Consider the following 23752-nt stretch of genomic DNA (forward strand, 5'->3'; position numbering starts at 1 on the left):
AACTAAATTTTCTCTTTTGAGACTTTATCTGTAATGTTCATACAATAATTTTAATTTAAATTGTATATTATTATGAACGAGCTTCTGGTTTGGAAAATATACACTCATGGCAAGTTATTACAGGTTCTTTCGGTCTCTTTAAAAATACACCACTGTAGGTCTCTTACAGTTTTGTTTAAATGTTCTTCCCTGCACATAATTACTTATTTGTATGTTATATTCTTGTAGGATGTTGATTCAATGATAAAATCCTGTTTAATAAATCGTATTAGACTCTTGGAATTCTTCATTCTGTTGCTGAAATCTAAAAATAAATTTCAGGGTACAATTTTCTTAAATAATCATCAAATACTACGGTAACCTTACCAATCAGGGTTATTATTAAGGAATTTAAAGATGAGTCCATATATTTAGCATTTCTGACATGTGCAATGGTGAGATTAAGGACTTTTTGTGATTTATAATTTATCATTGCAGTCTCCATGATAAACTAGAACAAGATAAAAAATATAATATTAACATTAACGGTACCAATTTTTCTACAACAGATGCGCATTTAGACAACACTTGTCTCTTCAGTGATGCTCGTGGCCAAAATATTTAAAATCCAAAGCATATATAAAAGATGAAGAGCTATAATAAGTTAACCCTTAAAATTAGATCTATGAATAATTTTTAGTTATTGCTATAACATTGTTTTAATTAAGAAATAATTCATGGAAGCCATAGATTTGTTGGAAATTTACACATGGCCTGGGCCGTGATATTCGAATTTTTATCCTGAGCGTTAGCGAGGGATAAAATTAACGAATATCACGGCCCAGGCCATGTGTAAATGTACAACAAATCTATGGCTTCCATGAATTATTTCGATTCTAATAGGGCAAATAAGTCAATTTAAAAACTGAAGCGAGGGTTGGTATGCCGTGTGTGGAGCTGTTCTTTTTTACTCCTTGTTAGATAAAGCTCAAATATTCTCATACATCTTTAACTTGCATTAATTATTTCGTTAATAACCGCTAGAAAAAATATGTTTAATTCTCAAACCCAATATTTCCGATTTTTAATTTACATGTTTTCTCGTAAGCTACCGTCAAATCCAAAATTGACATTTCTTAAAGAAGGAGCTGCCATGTTGACTCGCTGAATCAAAGGCAATAGAATAGACGTTACGCACGATACTGGTGTCACTTCTTACTTTGACGTGTATTAACATTTGGATGGCGAATATGTACTTCAGTTAGTAAAACAAAACTGTATCATTATATACCAAAATATTCCGTTTTAATTGTATTTTATCATTTTTAAATTAGATAGTCGTTTTATAAAATGTGTGTTTGTCAATCCGATTGTTTAAACCAAAATTGTTATGAAAATAACTTGTAAGATGTAACAAAATTTTACCGTAATCACTCAAGTAATCTCTTAAAAATATTGCAAACGTTGCATGAATTCCGCCAAATTTCACTCAGTAACGTCATAACTAACAAATTAATTGTGACGTCTTTTTTGGCGAAAAAGTCATGTCAATAGGCAAAATGGTGGCGGAAAACAATAAAGGTACGGTGCAGTCCGGTGTATCCGCGCACCTAAGACTTATGAATTTACTTCATTCAACTGATAAAACTAATAATTGGATAATATTGTGTGAAGAAATTCATAACATACTTTTATTTCATAAAATCTTCTGTTTGCATGTTTTCATTCTCTAGATTTTGTATAATGTGTGTCTAAAATTAGGGAAACCCCTGTTCTGAGAGTTTCTCCAATGTCCGGTGAGTTCGCGCATGCCTTCCAAAAATAGCTTATTTTAAATAAAGGGAAGATTTTATACTACGAAATATAGCTGAGTTTGAATCAAATACACTGCCAAGGATGCAGAGAAAAAATTATTTCAATCTGATATAAGTTTGACTTAAATAAAACAAATTTTATCTGATGATGTATTTTTTAAATGGAAATTGGCCAAATATGGCAAATCACGGGATTGCAGTTATTATTTAACTCTTGAACTTATCAATTTTGTTCTTTTTCATCCCTTCGGAAGGCTAAAACAATAACAAGAACGATTTTGTTTGTGTTACTGTGTTGATATGACAAAATCAGCTAATGCGCGATATCACGGACCGCGCGGACACCGGGGACTCCACTGTAAGCATTGTTATCATTTGATTTTAACGTCACTAGATTTGCATATAAAAGTTTCTTCTCTAAATAATTGCAATATTTCAAATGACTAACACTATTAAAAAATATAGAAAGACGGCTCATAAACTATACTTCAACGTATAAAAGTTTGCTCAAAATCGTGTTTGTTTTGAAAACAAAACAAGCCATATTTCTCAGTCTTACAAAATGTCCCCTTATTCTACATTCAACGTTTCCTTACACATTTTCTTAGATTGTGTCATCTCAGTTCAGAATGCGAAGCTTTCACACTTTGTACTTTATGCTTATCAGATTGCTCATGGATTAAGCTTTAAAATGGTACCCATTGTATTGCCATAGCCGTTTAGTTAATTAATGATATTTCTAACTTTCTGAGACTAACAAAATGTCCCCTACGTCTTTTTTCGTATTTCAACGTAAATTTATCTTTTTTTGACGTCACCTTTCTTATGCGTCAATTCGACGTATTTAATTTGCGATGTGTTTTAAATTAAAGATATTTTTGCAACTGTAGGTTCCATCATGAAATCAAAAGGTAAAATTGACAAAATGAAAATGTATAGAGAAAGGAAAAAACAACAAAAAGTGAGAGAAATAAATTATACTACGAAATGAAACAAAATGAGAGAATAAAAGAATACAAAAATTCCATAGCTGCTGTAAAAAAAGAGAAGACAAAGGGAAAAACACAACTCACTTAAACAAAAAGCTGAAGCTAGGAGATTGAAAAACTTGCATAATGTCAGAAGGTTTAGGGAAATAAGAAAAGGTGAAGAAAATCTTGAAATTGTAGAAATTGAAGATGTAACGAATTTTACAAATAGAATGCAAAAATCCAGAGCAATGAAAAAACTTAAGAGAGCACTTCCTCAGACTCCTAGAAAAAAGGCTGAACTTTTGATTAACCTTTTGACGGGGAAAAAATCTAAGCAGTCACCTACAATGGCAAAATTAAGGCAAATGAACATTGTTAAATCCCCTGACGAAATTGAAAATGATGAAATAGCAAAACATGTCTTAGTTGATGTTAAAAAAGTCCTGACTCATACAAAAGCTCAAAGATCAAAAGACGATTTCGAGGTTGTTGATATGATCCGAAAAGGAAGTTTAGTTGCATTATATACAGACGATGAAGGAGAAGACTTTTATCTAATGAAGGCAGGATCATGTCAAGAAAAACTGCAAAGTTCGGAAACTGACGATTGGCAGGGTCAGTACCCAGAAGGAACTACCGTTATTCGTGGATTATATTACAGAAAAACAGGACCTTTATCGTACAGTTTAATTCAACGTAAAAATGTAATTGTGAGTGTCAAATCTGTCTTATATGTAACAAATGATATTTTGACAGACTCCGTAATTGATTGACCTTGGCCATTCACGAAGAAATAATTGGACTGGCAGAGCAAAGCAGTTTATAACAGACTATTCGGAATAAAATTGAACGAGTTATTTTGTCTTTGAATTGCTCTTATATTTTGTATATTTCTTAAAAAGTAAACAAACAAATATTAAAAATGACAAACTAAAGAAACAATTAACGTAAACTGAAAGGGAAACAAACAAAACAAACATACAATCGAATCAAAAAAACATCAAATTCAGTCTTTCAATGCCGTCGTTTTTCAACGTTTCATTTTTCCATGTAGAAAACGTCGTAATTCGACGTTACGTTTGGTGACACCAGTATCGTGCGTAACGTCAATAGAAAACCTCAAAATTCCATTTTAATACAATATTATACAAACTTCGTTGGTTACAAAAAAAAAAATGTTTTTGTGATATTGACTAAATATTGTTCTTAGACTGCAACTTAAATTGGTATATTGATTTTTTTTTAAAATCGTAACATAAATATAAAGCTTATTTGCATCCCTTAATGAACCCCTCATTGTAGAGAAAGTGTTCCATGATGAAATTGACTTTGCACAAAAAATACAGTGTTACTATATTTAGGAAATAAACAAAACTAGTTGCAATACATTAATTCTTTTTATTATGCATCTGAATAAGAATAAAAGTTCTGTAATGTTTTTTGTTTAATTAAAATTAGTAATACAATTAATTTGGCAAAGCGTTTGCAATGTAGGTTCAGATACATGTGGATTTACGTGGGAGGTATATTGTAACATCCATTATTATGTATATCTCTGAGTCTGCGCTAAGTATAGATATATCGAGAATTTTCACACAGTGTTGTTTACATAGCGAAAGAAGCACGTCATATTAGAATTATCCATAGTTCATGGATGGAGTATGATACATGCACATATATTATTTTTTAAATTCTGTATTTTACTGATAAATATACTTACTTTTATAGTCAACATCACACTTTTACACTAACAGCAGCAACGGCAGGTGAGACACAGAGTTCTGTGGATCCATATAGAAAATGTTCAATCTATGTATCCCTATGAAGATTTCTTGTTCCCTAGTTTGGTAATATAATTAAGCTCATTAGTATGCAGAGGAAAACAGATTTTTACAATTTTAGATAAGTTAAGGACAATGATAACGGATAAAAATTTATGAATATAGCAAAGTGGGCTAAAACAAATATGACAACCAATTCTTTTAAATGGATTTTTTAAAACTTTACTATAGGCTGATAAGACTTGAAAGAAATTATTTTGTCCAACATGCCCAGAGCATGAGGAAAATTAACTCTCTGCAACTTAAAATGCAGGAACTAAATTGTACACATACAAATTAAAATAAACAGCTGCGCCATGAGCGCATGATACGCCTGTCGTCTTGTGTGATAGTTTAATGCAATAATCATAAATAATTTTTGAGAAAGTTTTAAGCAATAACCATATATTGTTTTTGAGATACAGAGGGACATATGAACCCAAAAAAACTAAATATCACTAAAATAAAATTTTGAAACAAAACCAAAAGTATACAGATCTTAAGATTAATGTTACAAAGAAGTATGTAAAGTTTTAAGCAATAATCATAAATTGATTTTGAGAAACGGCGTGACATGCATGTAAAAATACCCCCCCCCCCTTTTTTTACAAAATACTAAATAACTGAAAAATGATATTTTAAATCATCACCAAAAAGTATACAGATCTTAAGATCAATATAACAAAGAAGTGTGTAAAGTTTTAAGCAATAATCATAAATTGATTTTGAGATACGTCGTGACATGTAAAAATACCCTCCCCCTTTTTTACAAAATACTCCATAACTCAAAAATGAAATTTTGAATCATCACCAAAAAGTATACAGATCTTAAAATAATATAACTTAGAAGTGTGTAAAGTTTTAAGCAATAATCCAAAATTGTTTTTGATATACATGTGAAAACAAACCCACCCCTATTTTAGTTACTAAGTGCCGTAACTCAAAAAGTTTTAATCTTATTTTGACCGAAAAGTATACAGATCATTTGACTATCATAAGAAACATCTACAATAAGTTTCGTGAAATGTGGATAAGTCGTTCTCAAGTTACGGCGCGACATGTTTACGCCGGATAGACGGACGGACACCGGACATTTGTATAACATAATACGTCCCGTCAACATTTTGACGGGCGTATAAAAACGTAAAAATGAAGCTTTGCTGTAGTAAAATATAAACTTGCGTAGCAACAGATCTAAATGATTAGATCTATTCGTCAACTCCCCCCCCCAAAAAAAACACCCATCAAATTATTGTCCCCTTAAAACAAAACAACCCTTACCATGGCAACCGTAAAAGAACCATTGTAGTAAAGTTACAGATTGCATAACAATATACCCGGAGACAAATTATTAAGTGACACAGTTTTGATGGCAACATCCAGTGGCGGATCCAGTAATTTTCATAAGTGGGGGCCCGCTGACTGCCTAAGAGGGGCCTCGCTCCAGTCAAGCTTCGTAGATTCACTTTATAAGCAAGCAGGGTTTTTTTCCCAAAAAGAGGGCTGGACCCCCCCCCCCCCCCCCCTCTTAATCCACCTCTGACATCATTTCGGCAATTCGCAAGAGATTCACTTTTTAGCGAGTTGCAAGTTAAGAAAGTCGAGTTGCGAGTTGTGAGTAACGAAAGTCGAGTTGCGAGATACAAAAGTCTTGTTGCGAGTTTTAAAAGTTGAGTTGCGAGTTAGAATAATAATAATAATAAAAACTCATTAGGATTAAACCAAATTTCAATAAGGCTCTCTACATACAATAAATATTAAAAATAAAAATATTAAATAAACAAATTCAACCATTGTGTTTTTATAGCAATTTGAACAACATGTAGTTAGGGATTTGTTTCTCTTTAATTATTTTTTTAAATAAATCAAGTGATTTCAAAAGTTGTGAAATCAGGAAAAATCTACAATAAAAATAAATGTAGTTGGAAAGTTGCTTCTCTTGAAATATTGTTTGTTAATATTTGATAAAAGTTGCATTTTTTTTTTAATTCATGCAGTTAGAAAAATCAAAATAATTTAATTATCCTTTGCATTATGCAACACAAAAAGTTTAATAGAAAGGAAAAAACATTTTTTTCCTCTCTGACTTGTTTAAAACTTTAATAAAAAAATATTAAAAAATGTCCAAAACTGTGCTAATTATATATCACAAATAAATTATTGGTTGTTGAATAACACTTTCTAAAACCACATTGGTTTTCGTTTAAAATCATAAATTCTTCAGAGAAAAGATTTAGTCTCTCGCATAAAATTGCGGTGAAAAGTTTCCCCGTACAACTTAAAATGGTAATTGGTCTTAAATTTTTGGGGTCCAACTTGTTATCAGTCCTTTATTTTTATAAACAGGCTTAATTTCACCAACTAGCCAACTGTCAGGTATAATACCAGTGCGAAATATAGCGTTAAATAATTTTTCGTAAAATTCAATGAATAAACTAGCTGAAGACTTGATATATTCATTTATACTGCACTCGTTCTATTTGAGTAGTCAAAATGCGTTGACCGTATATTTCTATGTCATGTATGTCATATACAGTCACTGACATGATATCACTTTTCCTCATGAATATTTAAATAGAAATTGTAGAAATTATATTTAATTATTCATACAACCTCTTCAACCTGTTCTTGTTTTCAATGTAAACAACGATGTGTTTAACGGCACAAAATGTTCTTTTACAATTTTTGGGAAAACATATTTTACTAATTAATAAATAAATTTGGTGTTTTTACTGTCTTCTGATTGGTTAAAATTATTAGTTTTATTTTCAATGTTGTCAATTTTGATGGCGACACGCCCACTCTGACATTGTGTATTCATACGCCAACATGTGTGTACGTTGTTATTGTTAATATAAATAATATAAAAAGTTCTTTGAGCCTTATTTTTGATAGAAATTTATTTATAATGAATGGCAATAATTTATTTTGATTTTATTGAACCATAAAACTAATTTTTGACTCTTCACAGTTTACATAATCCGGAAGCAGATTATGTAAACTGTGAAGAGTCAAAAATTAGTTTTATGGTTCAATAAATTCAAAATAGATAATAGCCATTCATTAAATATTTTTGTTTGCAACCTATAAATCATAATGTGTTGTGTTAATTGTTGATATTTTAGTTTGTAATCAAACCAATTCGTTCACCATTGATTGCGGGTTCAACAGGTAATGATGTACATTGCATCGTGCTGTATATTTTTCTGCCTGTGTGATATGAGGTCTTTTTAAAGGGGGATTTCCCCAATATTTAAATCAAATAAATAACATTACCATACTAAACAACAATTGAAAATGTTTTTTTTAGATTGCAGTATAAAGACAATAATAGTGCATTGACTTGACATATCAACGATATATAAGGATTCGGCCTGAAACGGGGAAAATGCTCGGCACAGCCTCGCATTTCCCCGTTTCTAAGCCTCATCCTTATATCGTTGATATGTCAAGTCAATGCACTATTATTGTCTATTTATTATACGATCATCCCCAAAATGCTTTATCATTTTTCAGGTCTTTGATGCCCTTAAGAATTTCGTCTGTAGAAATTCTTCTGTTTAGATCTTCATTAAGCCTATCAACATTATTCGGGTTTAGAATTGGAATATTTGTATTTTCTTCAATTTCTGGGGGGGGGGGGGGGGGGGGGGCGGGCGTTCAGATGTTTAAAAAAATCGAATAATTTGTTGATAGGGATTTCAGGTTGGGATCTCTTTTTTCTACTGTTTAGTAATTTCCAATACTCTTTTGAGTAATGGGATCTCAATGTGTTTATTTTTTTTGCCATTTTCTGTCTATGAGCAATAATTGCTTTATTTAAAGTTTTTTTGTATTGTTTTCCGAAGATTTCATGATTTGACGATTTTCTTCAGAACTAATGTTCTTAAATTTTCTTTTGAGTTTGCGATAATTTTCAAATATGTATATCAGTGCCTTGTACTTGTATGATATTTGTCTTTATTTATTCATTAAAATATGAAATGTTCATATCCAATTTGTCATCTCTAATAAGACTTCATTTACAAAATATAACACATTAGTAAAAAAAAAAAACACTTTCAGGAAAAAAAAGAGCAACTATAAAAAGTGGGACACCAAAAATGAAAAAAAATATATCATACTTTTAAAAAGTATTAAATGGTAAAATTTGACATCAAAATAACAAATATCAACCAATTGCAATACAAACAAAACATAACTTAATTTTCTTGCTTACAGAAGCTCCCATTTCGCCTTAGTTAATTCTTGTGTACCTGAAAATTTGTACTAAGGCAAACTGGGATTAATTTTATATTAAATTTTGACAGCTAAGGCGAAATGAGAATAAGCAATATCAACTACATAAATGAATAATTTACTAATATACAAATGTAAACAATAGATCTAAATAAACAAACTATAATTACAACAACAACCAGGTGCTCCTCAGGGCATATCTTTATACGACCGCAGTGGTCCAACCCTGAACGGTTGGAGCAAATTTGGTCACAATATTCAAGCTTGATACTGTCTGAATTTGGATTGTGATCGAATTTTTGTCATAATAAAGGTTTTTGTTACAAAATAAATGTGGCCAGAGATCTAACAAATCTACTGTACAATACTGTGCAAATGAAGGCTTCTTCTTGAAATTTTTCAAAATTCGAATTTCGAAAATTTTGGAAAAAATGTAATCCCTTAAAAAATTTACCCCCCCCTAAATTTTTTTTATTGAAACTCCCTTTTTAAGCAATAACCCTTCAACTCAATCCCATCATTTCCCTTGTAGTATGGAACCTTGTATTTCAATTTCAGAGAGTTTCATTCACCTAAACAATTTTTGTTTGGAAACTAGAAACATGCTTCTCTTTTGGCCCCACTAATTCCTACATATTTGGGCAATTATTCCAAAACTTAATCCTATCCTCCCCTGTGTTATGTGGAACATTGTGGTACAATTTTAGAGAGGTCAATACAATTACACACAACTTATTGTCCTGAAACTAGAGAAATGCTTGCTTCTGGTCCCTTTTTGGCCCTTTATTCCTAAACTTTTGACCCATAACCCCGTAAACGAATCCAAACCTTCTAGTTGTGGTTTTAAACATTGTGGTACAGTTTCAGAGCAAATGAAATACTTATACACATTATTCTTAAACTAGAAAAATCCTTGTTTTGGGCTTCTTATTCCAAAACGGTTGGACAACCATCCCCAAAATCGATCCCAACCTTCCTTTTGTGGTATTGACCCTTCAGAAAAAAATCATTAAGATCTATTTTTTAAACTAAAGAAACTGTCCGGAAACCATTGGGCTTCGGACGACGCAGAGGACAACGACATCATACAATTATACGATCCAAAAAAATGTTTGAGGTCGTATAAAAAACACCTATAGTATAATACATTGTGGCTTAACTCATACATTTGACACTTAAAAAAATATAATGACTTGTAAGAGTATTTGAAAGTAGATATACTTTTTTATTTTTTTATTTTACTGGATAATGAATTCCACGCTTTTGGGCCACTAAAAGAACCAGATGCTCCACAGGGCGCAGCTTTATACGAAAAAAACCTCCCAAAATCAATCCCAACCTTCCTTTTGTCGTCATAAACCTTGTGTGAAAATTTCATAGATTTCTATTTTCTTATATTTAAGATATTGTGCAAAAACTTGTGCTTGTTTTTGGCCCCTAATTCCTAAACTGTTGGGACCAAAACTCTCAAAATCAATCCCAACCTTCTTTTTGTGGTCATAAACCTTATGTTAAAATTTAATAGAATTCTGTTTACTGAAAGTACTTACATGCGAAAACCAAGTAAAATGCTATTTTTGGCCCTTTTTGTCCATAATTCCTAAACTGAAGAGATCAGAACTCCCAAAATCAATCCCAACCTTCCTTTTATGGTCACAAACCTTGTGTTTAAATTTCACAGGTTTCCTTTAACTTATACTTAAGTTAAAGTGCGAAAACACCAAATGTTTTCGGACGACGACGACGCCAACGTCATACCAATATACGACCGAGACCACAATTGTCTGTTCTTCTTCGCTTGCTCACGAATATAGTCCCTAGTGTTTAGATATAGGAAGATTGTTTACTCGTTTAAACTAATATGATATGTTACTTGTAACTTTTCTTTTCATTTAAAGTACCTACTACAATACCAAAGAGCTTCCAAAACTTTAAATTACTGGAATTTATTACAGCTTTGTGTTTATTAACTTAATTCTCTGGTTGATGAGCTCTTTCGTGGCCGGTAACAGAGTAGAGAGTAAAATTACAAAAATACTGAACTTAAGCCCCAGTCCCACTAGACCACGATCACCGCGATCTAAATTAAATTCAGATCGTGGTGAGGTCGCGGTATGAGCGGCATGAAAATGTAAATTTTCGTTGCTTTCACGATGCTACTACGTCCTCATTACGCTTCTACAACGATCCCGCTACGATTATAACACGTTCTCACCGCGCTTATTCTACGACCTTACTATGCTTATCAAGATCTTTCTACGCTCATCACGTTCTCACTACGACCATACCACGAGTCATCCGATTGCAAAACGATCTTACCACGCTTCTATTGCGATTATAGCACTTTCTTACCACGATTACACAACATTCAAACCGCGATCTTACTACGCTCTCAGCAATAACGTCAACATCGTGTTCCATATCAATACAGTATCATTCCTTCAGTTCTATTTCTGATTAATACGTAGATTTCTTGAGAAAAAAAATACAGTCATGCCATCAAAATCTACTAGAACACGTGGGCGTGGTGTTAGGGTTGATGTAGAGGCAGATGGAGCTCTGATATCATAGTAACGAATCTTTATCAAGTAGAGAAGTCGGACCGACCAATCCGACCTAAATTACAACCTATTGCTGGTCCATAAAGCTGAAATGACGATATTTTAGTGAACGATATCAGATATGAAACAGATGTGTCAATAGATATAAGAAGATGTGGTATGAGTTCCAATGAGACAACTCTCAATCCAAGTAACACTTTTTAAAAGTAACAATTATAGGCCAAGATACGGCCTTCAACACGGAACCTTGGCTTACACCGAACAGCAAGATCTAAAAGGCCCCAAATATTTCTGTGTAAAACCATTCAAACGGGAAAACCAACGGTCTAATCTATATGAAAACAAGAACCATGGTTGAGCCGTTAGAGAAAATGGACAAAAAGTCCCATTCTAATGCAATTAGTTTGTAACGATAATTTTCATTGGACGTTGAGAAATATTTTGAGGGGTTAGATTCCACGTTCTACCAGTCCGTAACTAAGAAAGCCACCATTTTGAATTCTGGGATATGTAATTTCTCAAAAAATAAACAAGATATTCACATTTTGAGCCTCAAAATCTTCTTTTAGTCTATATTGAAACCATTTTGAAGCGTAGGAAAAGTAAAAATATGTTTAGTATTCATGTTTGACATCCAGAGTAAACACATGACGTCACATTGTTTAGATGCTAAAGACAATGCAACAGTTTTGCGGACTTTTTCATCTATGCCATTTTTAAGCCAAAATATTTATTAAATGACATTTATTTTAATATGTGGCATTAGAATGGAGATAACTGTATTGTATTTTAATCTTGGCCTTCGTAAAACTTGATTTTACTGTCGCAAATATCCGTTTACCTATCTCCGCTCCGCGTCGCTAGGTAAACTCAATTTGCGACAGTAAAATCTACGTTTTACGAAGGCCAAGCTTAAAATACAATACAGTTATCTCCTAAATTACATACAGACAAACAAAACCTGGAGAGAATTAATATATTTTATGGGAAAATGACAATGAGAATAATGGTCGTAGTATGAACGAAGTCAGGTCGTAAGAAGAGCGTGATGAGGACGGCAAGGGCGTGCTAGAATCGTACTATGGTCGTGAACAGCGTGGTATAGTCGTAGTGGAAGCGTAGTTTGGTCGCGGTGAGAACGTGATGGTCGTAGTGAGGTCGTAATAACGTCGCAATGAGATCGTAGCGCAGTTTCTCCGAATAGAATCACGCTTTCGCTACGCTCTCACTTCGATGGTACAGCGACCTTTGCGATCTTACTACGATCTTTGTGCGCTCTCACTACGCTTCTACTACGACCTGATTTCGCCACGACCACACCACGATTGTTTTGAACATGTTCAAAGTTTGCCACGCTCATCACGATCTTGAAGACCTCACCACGACCGTGATATGACCTTACTGCGACCTACACGATCATCAAAATTTGCATTTTTTCCACAGATCGTAGTGCGATCGTGGCTTAGTGGGACTGGGGTATAAGAGAAAACTCAATTCATCCTTAATCACATGGCTAAATCTAATAACAAAACGCATCAAAAACAAAGATAGACAAGAAGTATCAATTTTCTATTTGGTATGATCTATTAAATATATAAGTTTCTCACTGAATGTATACAAAGAGGGTAACCAAACATTTTGCGACGATGCAAATATTAAACTTTACGATATAAATAAATATCTTTAACCAACGAATTAAAATAGCAAAAGCTATGCAATTAACAAATATATACTTATATAAGCTTCATGTAAATTATTTAACAATGAAATACATTAATTATGAAATTTGAAGTTTTACAAGGGGCGCTAATAATTAATTAATAACACTGTCTACCACACAGCATTTCGGGGACACTCCCTCTTTTATAGCTGACTATGCGGGGGCTTTTTTCTAATTATTGGGGGCATTATGATGACCTATAGTTGCTAATGTTTGTGTCATATAGTCACAGAGTCATCCTCATCGCTTCCCTCAATCTTTATTCTATCACCAATAGTTTCAACACCTAGTCTTATCAAGTCTTGATCAGTAAGCTGCTGAAAAGTGTCATCTTCTATCCTATCATCTTTTAAACTTTTTAATTTGAAAGATTTGCAGATTAAGTTCTGCAAGAGCACGTTGTATAGCAGACGACATGTTGACAGTATGAAAAAAAACCGAAAAAATTATACATGTTTTCGGTTATTTTTCGGAAGTCTACCACCACCACATAATGAAAAAAAAAGCACTGAAAGTAATTGATTAACCACCTAGTATAATATTTTTTGAACCAAACATAAAACATTTTGACCACTGATCATAAAGTTGTTTGAACTGAAAATAATATTTATTTTACTGAACATAATGATCAGTCTACAGAACATAATATTTATTTAACTCAACATAATGATAACAGTACTGATAACAAAGTGCTGCGCTTTAGCGCATGATACGCCCGTTGCTCTTTTAACTTGTTTTTAAAAGTGTTAGTTATTGTCCCAAAATTGGAAAATCCCCCTTTTTTTAAGCATAAAAATTCATAGAAAGGAAATGTAAAATCTTAAATTTATAAAAATTGAAAGGAAGCTTACATCAATAGATATAAACAATTCACCCAAGTTTCATGGACATTGGTGAAAGCCTTTTTGAGTTATTGTCCAAAGTGTTAAAAATCCCCCTTTTTCATGAATAAAGCCCCATAAATCCAAAACTTTAAATCTAAAATTTATTAAAATTGAAAGGGAGCTTACATCAATAGATATAAACAATTTACCAAAGTTTCATGGACATCGGTGAACGCGTTTTTGAGTTATTGCCCGAAGTGTGGACGACGGACCCCCTTTTTTATGAATAAAGCCCCATAAATCCAAAACTTAAAATCTGAAATTAAAAAAAAAACGAAAGGGAGCTTACGTCAATAGATATAAACAATTCACTTAAGTTTTATGGAAATTGGTGAAAGCGTTTTTATCCGAAGTGTGGACGACGGACGGACAGACGGACGGACAACGGTATACCATAATACGTCCCGTCTAAAGACGACAGGCGTATAAAAAGTGTGTTTGACCACTGAATATTTCCGTTTCTGTAATCAACATAATGAGAAATTTACCTCATATTATTATATGTTGACAGAAGATATTTTCAAAAGTACTGAATATAAAGACAAAAGTATATTGATTAAAGTGCTGAATATAATACCAGATCTGCACAATATTATGATTATTCTACTGATCATTATGATGTTATTGCTCAACATAATTGTTATACTACTGAACCATGTGAACATAATAAAAAGGGCACTCATAATCGAGAAAAAAACCCTGAAAATAATTAAATGTTAACAGCATATACTAAATATGAACAACGGAAGACAGCTATCACAAATAGATTCTGGATGTATCTGTGACTGGGGAATGTGTTGGTCTGAAACCACACACACACACAATAAACAGTACGGACTCTGACTCTTGGACTAGCTCTTGTAACAAAAGACGACTCTGGTTAGCGCGATGTATAATTTAATAATTACATTAGATGTATGTTTCATTATAATACGTTATTCTGATTGGCTAATTGCACATCACATGTTATTCCGTACGCAATTGCACGAGACAATAACATTTCATTCATGATGACACGAGGTCCCGCAATAAAGTGCACAGGTGAATTTAAAAATTAAACTTCATGAAAATCGTGTTTTTATAATCCTAGCTAAAAAATGTTATTATAAGTATTGAATGCTTCTTTTTGTAACTTTATAGGGTTGTAAAAGCGTTGACCGTGCGTACATTTTTAGAATGAAGCGCTTCCGCGCTTCATACAAAATGTACTTCGGTCAACGCTTTTACACCCCAATAAATTTACAAAAAGAAGCATTCAATTCTTAATAAAAATAAGTTCAGCATGGAATACAATTTTAGAGTTGGGACTGCTCAGTGTAATACTAAATCCAATCTGTCACATCAAAATAACAACATAGTTTATATAACAAACCAAAACTATTTGTACTTGACAAATATTTCTCTAAATGAGTGAGAAAATTCAAATAAGGGATAACAGAAAAATTAACACATACATGTAGATGATAATTAACGATTATAGAACAAACAGACTTATTTATGGGATTATAGCCTTGGCTTGTCAAATACGACTAATCTGAGACTACTATAACAGATTCAGATTCAGATTCAATATTTTATTATAGTCTCACCACATACAAACATAAAATGAGATTCACATACATAGATTTAAAACATTAAAACATTTGCATTGCATGTACCAATCTAAAAAAGATTTATGAGAGACTTTTAAGATATACTATATACATATAAACATATTTTTACACATTTAGAATTAAAAATTCTGACACAATATACATTTTTACTAAATGATATTAAAACATTTGTTTCTTTAAAAACTAGTGAAATAGAATACTATTTCTTCTTAATAAAATGCTGTTGCAGGTTTTGGCAACTATAGCAGCAACATTGTCATTACTAAATAAAAATATAAATTTTTCATTATCTGATAAAAGGTTAAAATGTTCATTAAAATGTAAAGCTTCATGTATCATGATTTGTCTTAGATCCACATATAATGGGCATTTTAAAATGACATGCATTTCATCTTCAACAATAGAGCTACAGTTAAAACATGTCCTCTCATGGACTTCTTTCTTTTCATATCTTCCAGTTTCTAGTTTTAGTGGAGCTACCCCACATCTAAATTTAGCAAATGAACTTCTGTTCTTTAAAGATATAATATTTTGCAAATAATTTTCAGTACAATAGTTATTTTTAAACAATTTGTAAGTTCTTAATTTACTTCCCTCTGCATATGCAGCAACTCTTGTACACCAGTTTGATTTAAACTTATCAAATACATCCTCCTCAATTTGTTTAATACAATTTTTGTTTAATACATTTGATTCAAAATTACAATATTGCTCATAATTATACAATTTTAACATTTCTATAACTCTAAAACTCCAGTTTTTAATTCTGGTATTACACTTTCGTATAGACCACTTAAAAATTTTAAAATTTATCCTGTGTGGGTCCATTATGGAACACCTAGCCCAATGTCTCAAGACACTTGACCATTGTTTAACGCATGGAGGTTTCCAGCCCATATCACCAGCTATGGCATCATTTGGTGTGTATTTGCCAACACCCATGAAAAATCTCATGGCCCTGTTTTGGACTGCATTTATGCAGGAAAAGTCTCTTGTTCCCCAAATACCTGCGCCATAACTAATAACTGACCATACCATTGTATCATACAGTTTAGAAAAAATTTTGTGCTGGAAACCACCATGCATTTTACTCTTTACAATTAATAATCCTAATGCTCTACTGGCTGACTTCGCTACTGCCTTAGCCATTAACTGATAATCTAAATATTCAGTAAGTAATAAGCCTAAATATTGATAACATTTTACACATTCTATACTATTACCACCAATAGAAAAAATACATTTAGTTTGTAGAACAGCTGGATTTCTAAAATGCATGATCTTAGATTTATTTATATTAACTGACAGCTCATTATTGAGACACCATGTATTAAGCACATTCAACATTTTTTGTAAATCTTCTTCATTCTCTGCCATTAAAATAACATCATCAGCATATAACAATATAGCTAATTTTTCATCATCTATGTTAATACCAATATTCAAAGCATTAATGTCATCAACCAAATTATTTATATATATATTAAACATTATAGATGATAAAACACAACCTTGTTTCAATCCAGAATCAACATTAAACCAGTCAGTCATATTACCATTAATACGTACACTACATTCTACATTAGAGTATAAAGCTTTTAAAGAATAACATGTGTTATATTTTTATTGAAGCCCCGGGGGTTTCAACAAAAGCTATGGTATAATTTACGAAACACCACAAAACTGTCCAAAAGATATGAAATATCTATAACTTAATCTTCTAAATTTGACTTAAATCTTGCACAATAAAAATATCAAAAGAGAAATATTGCAAATATAACAAAATCACTGGTTTTACAAAATCTTTAACAAAATGTCCAAAAAGTATCAAAATCAATTTTTGTCCATTTTTCCACTGTGACACAGCTATGGCGTTCCATATTCCTTGTATGTCCTATTATATTCGTATATGGTATTTGAAATGAAAATAAGCACAAAACCAGTCATTTTAACAATTAAAATCTTATCAAGGAACCCTTTTAAGGTGACTATATCAGAGACAAAAACAAAATGTATACAATAGATATAAAAAAAGAAAATGTGGTATGATTGCCAAATAGACAACTCTCCACAAGAAACCAAAATGACAGAAATTACCAACAATAGGTCATTGCACAGCCGTCAACAATGAGCAAAGTCCATACCGCATAGTCAGCTATAAAACTTAAAAGGCCCCGAAATAACAATGTAAAACGAGAAAACTAACGGCTTATTCATGTACAAAAAATGAACGAAAAACAAATTGAACACATAAACAAACAAACACTGAATAAGTATACAAGACAAAAAGAAAAGGACAGTACAAAATATGTTCGGAATATTGTAACTTGATAAAGGAATTCGAATGTGAAATGGTGGTAGCTAACCACGGATCCAAGAAAAGACACGTATTATATGTCCATAAACACGATATTAAAATAAGAAGATGTGGTATAATTTCCAATGAGATTTCTGTTTACTACAAGCTATAACTACTGGAAGAAAACACTCCAGTAAAATTAAATTTTATCAAGGATTGGAGAGGCCTTGTTATCTGAAAGACAGAGAAAACAACATGATTTTTTTTTTATATCGGGAACGTTTCAATATTCCCAACTATAGAATCCGACAAATTAACGAAAAAGTTTTTTTTAGTGAGAACAACATTTTATCAAACCATATTTATATCTTCAATATAAAAATAAGGAGATGTGATTGGATTTTCAAAGTTAAAAAAATAAATGGATTTAAGCAATTATAGTCGGCAATAACAGGTTCCGACATGAAAAATAAGAATTAATACACAAACTGACGGCCTAATTCATAATAAAACAATTTACGAAAAACATATATGACATACACGAAACAACGACAAACACTGAACTACGGGCTTTTGACTTAAAACAGGTACATACAGAATTTGGCGGGGTTAAAAATGACTGTGTGCGCTCATTTCTAAAAAAAACAAAACTATCACAACACAAGACCAAACTATAAAAAAAATTCAGTTGAATGATCGGATCATCATTTAATACTATCTATGACGATATCAGATCAGGTGCGGGATCCAAACCACGGAACACCCTGAAATTCCACAAAATAAATAAAAATCGAAAAACTTGAATGGGGTTTCAATCACCAACTCTCCCTCTCCCCTCGTGCCTGATCCGTTCAGGCAGACTCAACTTTTGAGTGTGTAATTTAGGTATAAAAAATTGATAACAATACAAAATAACTAATTGATATTAAATTGTAACAGAAAAAGGAGAGAAAATCATTCCAGACATGTGTTGCAGCATTGGATTACAGCAGTTTTGATAAATATTTATATGACAGAAGTATCATGGAAAACATAAACTAATCATGAATGTGGCAGAAGAGATAGTACACGGTTTATGTTCTTCTCGTAGATATTGTTCAGGAAGGCTCAGAGTGATTGTACAGTAAACTTGCAAGCGATTGTACAGTCAATAAAAATATCCGACATGGAGAAAATCGATATATTTGGATTTCTACTGAAACAATGACTTCAAAACTTTCAGACAGGTACGACTATATATCAGAAAAGGTACATGTGGAAATTCAGGTAGCAAACATTGATTTTTCGATGGTTTTTTTAGACATTTTTCGATGTTTTTTAATACATTTTTGATCGCTGTTGTGTGACAAATTTGATCGTTTCACATGGAGCTCCATCATTCTAAGGAAAACGTGTGGATGTACATAGCTTTCTTATTATTTTATTGGTTCTTTATAAGAATATTTTAGCTACCAAAACTTGAAGCAGAAACGTTACATAGCTATATATAGTAACATAAGAGTTCATCAAATTTTCATCAATCAACTTGTTATTTTGCAAATGTCGGGGCCCCTTTTGACCGTCTCCCGAATGACCAAATTATTAGAAAACCGTACAGTTCCGTTTCCACACTATGGTACTGGTCTCTCCAAATAGAATCACGCTTTCACAGTGACACTACGCTCTCGCTATAATGATACAGCGACCTTTGCGATCTTACCACGACCTTAGTGCGAACTCACTAATACCTGATTCCACCACGATTGCTTCGAACATGTTCAAAGTTGTATACTCTCATCACGAACTTGAAGACCTCACCACGACCGTGATGCGACCTTACTGTGATCTTCAAGATCGCACTACGATCGTCAACATTTGCATTTTTTCACAGATCGTAGTGCGATCTTTGCCTAGTGTGACCGCGAAATTAAACTTTATTAGTTCAATAGAGCCACATGAGCTTAACAAAAAAATATTACTATCCTGAGCCCCATATGTTTACCATTTCCTGGTAACAGGACTCAATTTGGCAAAAAAGAGGGAAAGTGCAGAGTTTATAAATTAGCCAAATTATGTTTAATAAAAAGAAATAATATAGATATTCAGACATTTAAAACTTTTTTCAGTTTAAAAAAACCAAATAAAAATAGTGTTCAAAAGTAAACTTTCGTTAAAAAAATATGGATTATTTGAAGAAGAAAAAAAAACAACAAATTGCACACATTTAGAGAACATTTTATATATATTTAAAACAGAATTTACAAATAATTTCACATAAAACAGATTATGTTTATCTGTTTATCTTTTAATACAAAAAAGTTATGTATTCCTGTCGACAGGAAAAATATGTCCACAAATCCGAATTTTGAGCGTCCGTCGTCGTTAACTTATAAACAAATTTTCTCCTCTGAAACTACTTGGCCAAATATAACCAAACTTAGCCACAACCATCATTGGGGTGTCTAGTTTAAAAATTGTGTCCGGTGACCCGCCAAACTAACCAAACTAACCAAGATGGCCTCCATGGCTAAAAATAGAACATAGGGGTTTAATGTATATTTTGGCTTATCACTCTGAAACCAAAGCATTAAGAGCAAATCTGACAAGGGGTACAATTGTTAACTAGGTCAAGATCTATCTGCTCTGAAATGTTCAGATGAATCGGACAATGGGTTGTTGGGTTACTGTCCCTGAATTGGTAATTTTAAGGAAATTTTTTTCGTTTTCTGTTATTATCTTGAAAATTATTATAGATAGAGATCAACTGTAAACAGCCATTATGTTCACCAAAGTAAGATCTACAAAAAAAGCAACATGATTGAAATGGTAAGTTGATCCCTTAAGGAGTCATTGCACTTAATAGTCATTTTTTTACCAATTTTTCAGAAATTTTTCACAAAAATCTTCTCCTCTGAAACTACTGGACCAAATTCAACCAAACTGAGCCAAAATCATTATTAAAGTATATTTTTATATATCTGCTCTAAAATTTTCATATGAATTGTACAACTGGTTGGTTGGTTGCTGTCCCCCAATTGGTAATTTTTAAAGAAATTTAGCCGTTTTTGGTTATTATCTTGAATGCTAGCATATATAGAGATAAACTGCAAAAAGCATTAATGTTTAGCAAATTAAAATCTACATATAAGTCAACATGACCGAAATGGTCAATTGACCCCTTTAGGAGTTATTGCCCTTTATAGTCAATTTTTAACAATTTTCATTAATTTGGTAAATTTGGGTAAGTTTTTACAAAATGTGTTCCTTTGTAACTAAAGGGCCAAGTTCATTACAGATAGAGAAAATTGTAAGTAGCAAGAATGATGAGTAAAGTATGATCTACGAACAGATCACAATCACCAAAAAACAATTTTGTCATGAATCCATCGTTTTTCTTTGTTTAATAAACCAAGGTGCGCAACACAGGCTCTTAAGAGCCTCTAGTTATCCTTCATTGAACTTTTGATTTCGTTCCTTAGGCCGTTAGTTTATTTCGACTTAATTGTTTCACTTTTTTTTTTTGTCGTGGCCTTTTATAACTGATATACAGTATGGGTATTTGTCATTTTTTGTCAAAGGCCGCACGGTTAGTTAAAATTGATAATACTACTTCATTGATCTCCAGTTGATAGTTGCCAAATTGGCAGTCATACCACATCTCCTTACTTGTTATGATATTGTATACATTTTTCGTACATGACTTTAAATTTCGCGTCCTGTCTAAACTATATATGAAATATTAGTCGCTTGACGTTAAAAGCAAACAACTAACAATCAATCAATTTAAACTCGTGTTTAATAAGTAGAAAATCAATTAATTTTTGGGGTTAAAAGGGGGAGGTGGCAGGAGGTCTTTGAATATAAATATGGTGGCCTGGTAAGAGCTGGAATCAATAGGCATGCTTAGCGACAAGTTAAGACTTTAAAGATAATTAAAAAAATCCGCAAAAAATCGTGCTGCCCCGTTCCCATCCTTAGAAAAACAAAAGGTCGTACCCTTACTGTGACTGTCCGTGTGTTTTATTATTTATCCAGCTAGTTGTCAATATAGTGTCCTTCTAAGGAGGCAACTATTTAATATTCTGGGGGGGGGGGGGGGGGGGGGGGCTTGATAATTACAAAAAATAAATGGTTTGTTCTGTGGTAGTTTCAAAATACATAACCTGACTTACAATGCATTGAAAATAAACTCTGCAGGTCTATTCGAAAGTATTAGATGGCAACAGATTCTTCATAAAAGTTTCATATAATAAAATTATTAATATTATTTAAAATATACTTGAAATGTCTGAAAAAGGGTTTCATTTAACTTGAGCTATATTGTGTCAGATACACATACCTTTCTTTTATTACAAGGCAGTAACTACATTGAGGCAAATTTAATGCTTACGTTATAATTTTATATATACTCAAAATTGGAATAAAAAAGAAGTATTAATTTAGATATTTCTCATCAGACTCGTTATTTTTCCTTAAATCTTTTATTTATTTATTTATTTCAAAGACTAATTTTCTGTCAACCAATGTATTCGCTGATACTGTTTTTCTCTTTAGCCCTTTCTAGCCTATTTTGCTGCAATATACTTGATACATAATTTTCTAAAGATGTTATTTTACAATTGTTTATGCCTCAATTATGGGCATTACGTTTTCTGGTCTGAGCGTATACTCCCCCATCTGTCTGTCCCACTTCAGGTAAACGTGTGTGGTCGAGGTAGTTTTTAAGGTTTATGTACCCTTCTGTAGCCATTTTTGTACGAACTTTTCAAACTTCAAATGTATCAAAACTACAGATATAATGAATAATATAGATAGACCATTTTGTACATATTCCAAGGGGAAACTTGTTGCAAAGCATTATTTTTTACTGTTCCATTGCATTTAATAGAAAAAGAGAACTTTGTGGCAAATAAATCAAGATTTTTATAGAAAATCCACAGCCTTTATCCTTGTACTCACATATTTGGCAATTTGATGATAGATATAGGATTATTGCATGCAGTGCTAGCATTGATTTCCTTAAAACAAGTTTATAAATGTAGTTATTGGTAAAGACAAGTATAAATATGGCCAAAATCAAGTACACCTTTTAGGGTGCGCTCGACTTTAGTGACTCAGCACGAGGTGTTTTGGAGTTTACAGGTTACTTAGAACTTTTTGTAAAAAATAAACACTAGCACATCATAGAAAATTAAGTGAGTAATTTATGTTTCAAATTTTATAACAAAAATCTCTGTATTAAAGGCTGTGGATTTTCTATAAAAATCTTGATTTATTTGCCACAAAGTCCTCCTTTTCTATCAAATGCAATGAACCAGTAAACAATAATGCTTCGCATCAAGTTTCCACTTGGAACATGTACTGAATGGCCTATCTCTATTATTCCTTATATCTTTATTTTTGATACAATTGAGGTTTGAAAAATTCGTTCAAAAATGGCTACAGAATGGTGCATAAACCTTAATGAAGTTGAAGTCCAATCAACTTGAAACTTAGTAAACATGTTCCTTTTGTCTTTGTCTGAGTTATCATTATAGATGGTCCTAGCTGTCTTTGTTAGACGGTCCGAGTTGTCCCAGGACGGACATGTTCTGCAACCAACTAAAATGCCCCAAGTTTGAACACGTTATTTGATTTCGTGATCACCATACTATTAACCAAATAAAATGTGAACTATTTTGATAAATTACGTAATTTTTTACCTTAAAAAATCCTGGTCCTAAGTAGATTTGGAAGTTGTCGTCAGCAAAAGATTAAAACACCGTTCATTGCGGGCTTCCGTTGTCGTTGATTTCTATATTTAATGCAATGTCAATTTCACCATGCAATACTTTCTCCGCAATCAGGGGTTCATTAAGGGATACAAACAGTTT

At 32.3% G+C, this 23752-nt stretch overlaps 1 long non-coding RNA gene across 1 annotated transcript; it reads right to left on the minus strand.

Moving 5' to 3' along the window:
- On the minus strand, positions 1-23710 carry LOC134705416 (uncharacterized). The gene is made up of 3 exons (XR_010105555.1): positions 23582-23710; positions 4485-4603; positions 1-304 (listed from the first exon to the last, which is right to left on the minus strand). It is a non-coding gene; the product is annotated as an uncharacterized LOC134705416 (long non-coding RNA).
- Between the last annotated feature and the right edge of the window lie 42 nt (positions 23711-23752).

Source organism: Mytilus trossulus, chromosome 2, assembly GCF_036588685.1.
Source record: "Mytilus trossulus isolate FHL-02 chromosome 2, PNRI_Mtr1.1.1.hap1, whole genome shotgun sequence".
NCBI lineage: Eukaryota > Metazoa > Mollusca > Bivalvia > Mytilida > Mytilidae > Mytilus > Mytilus trossulus.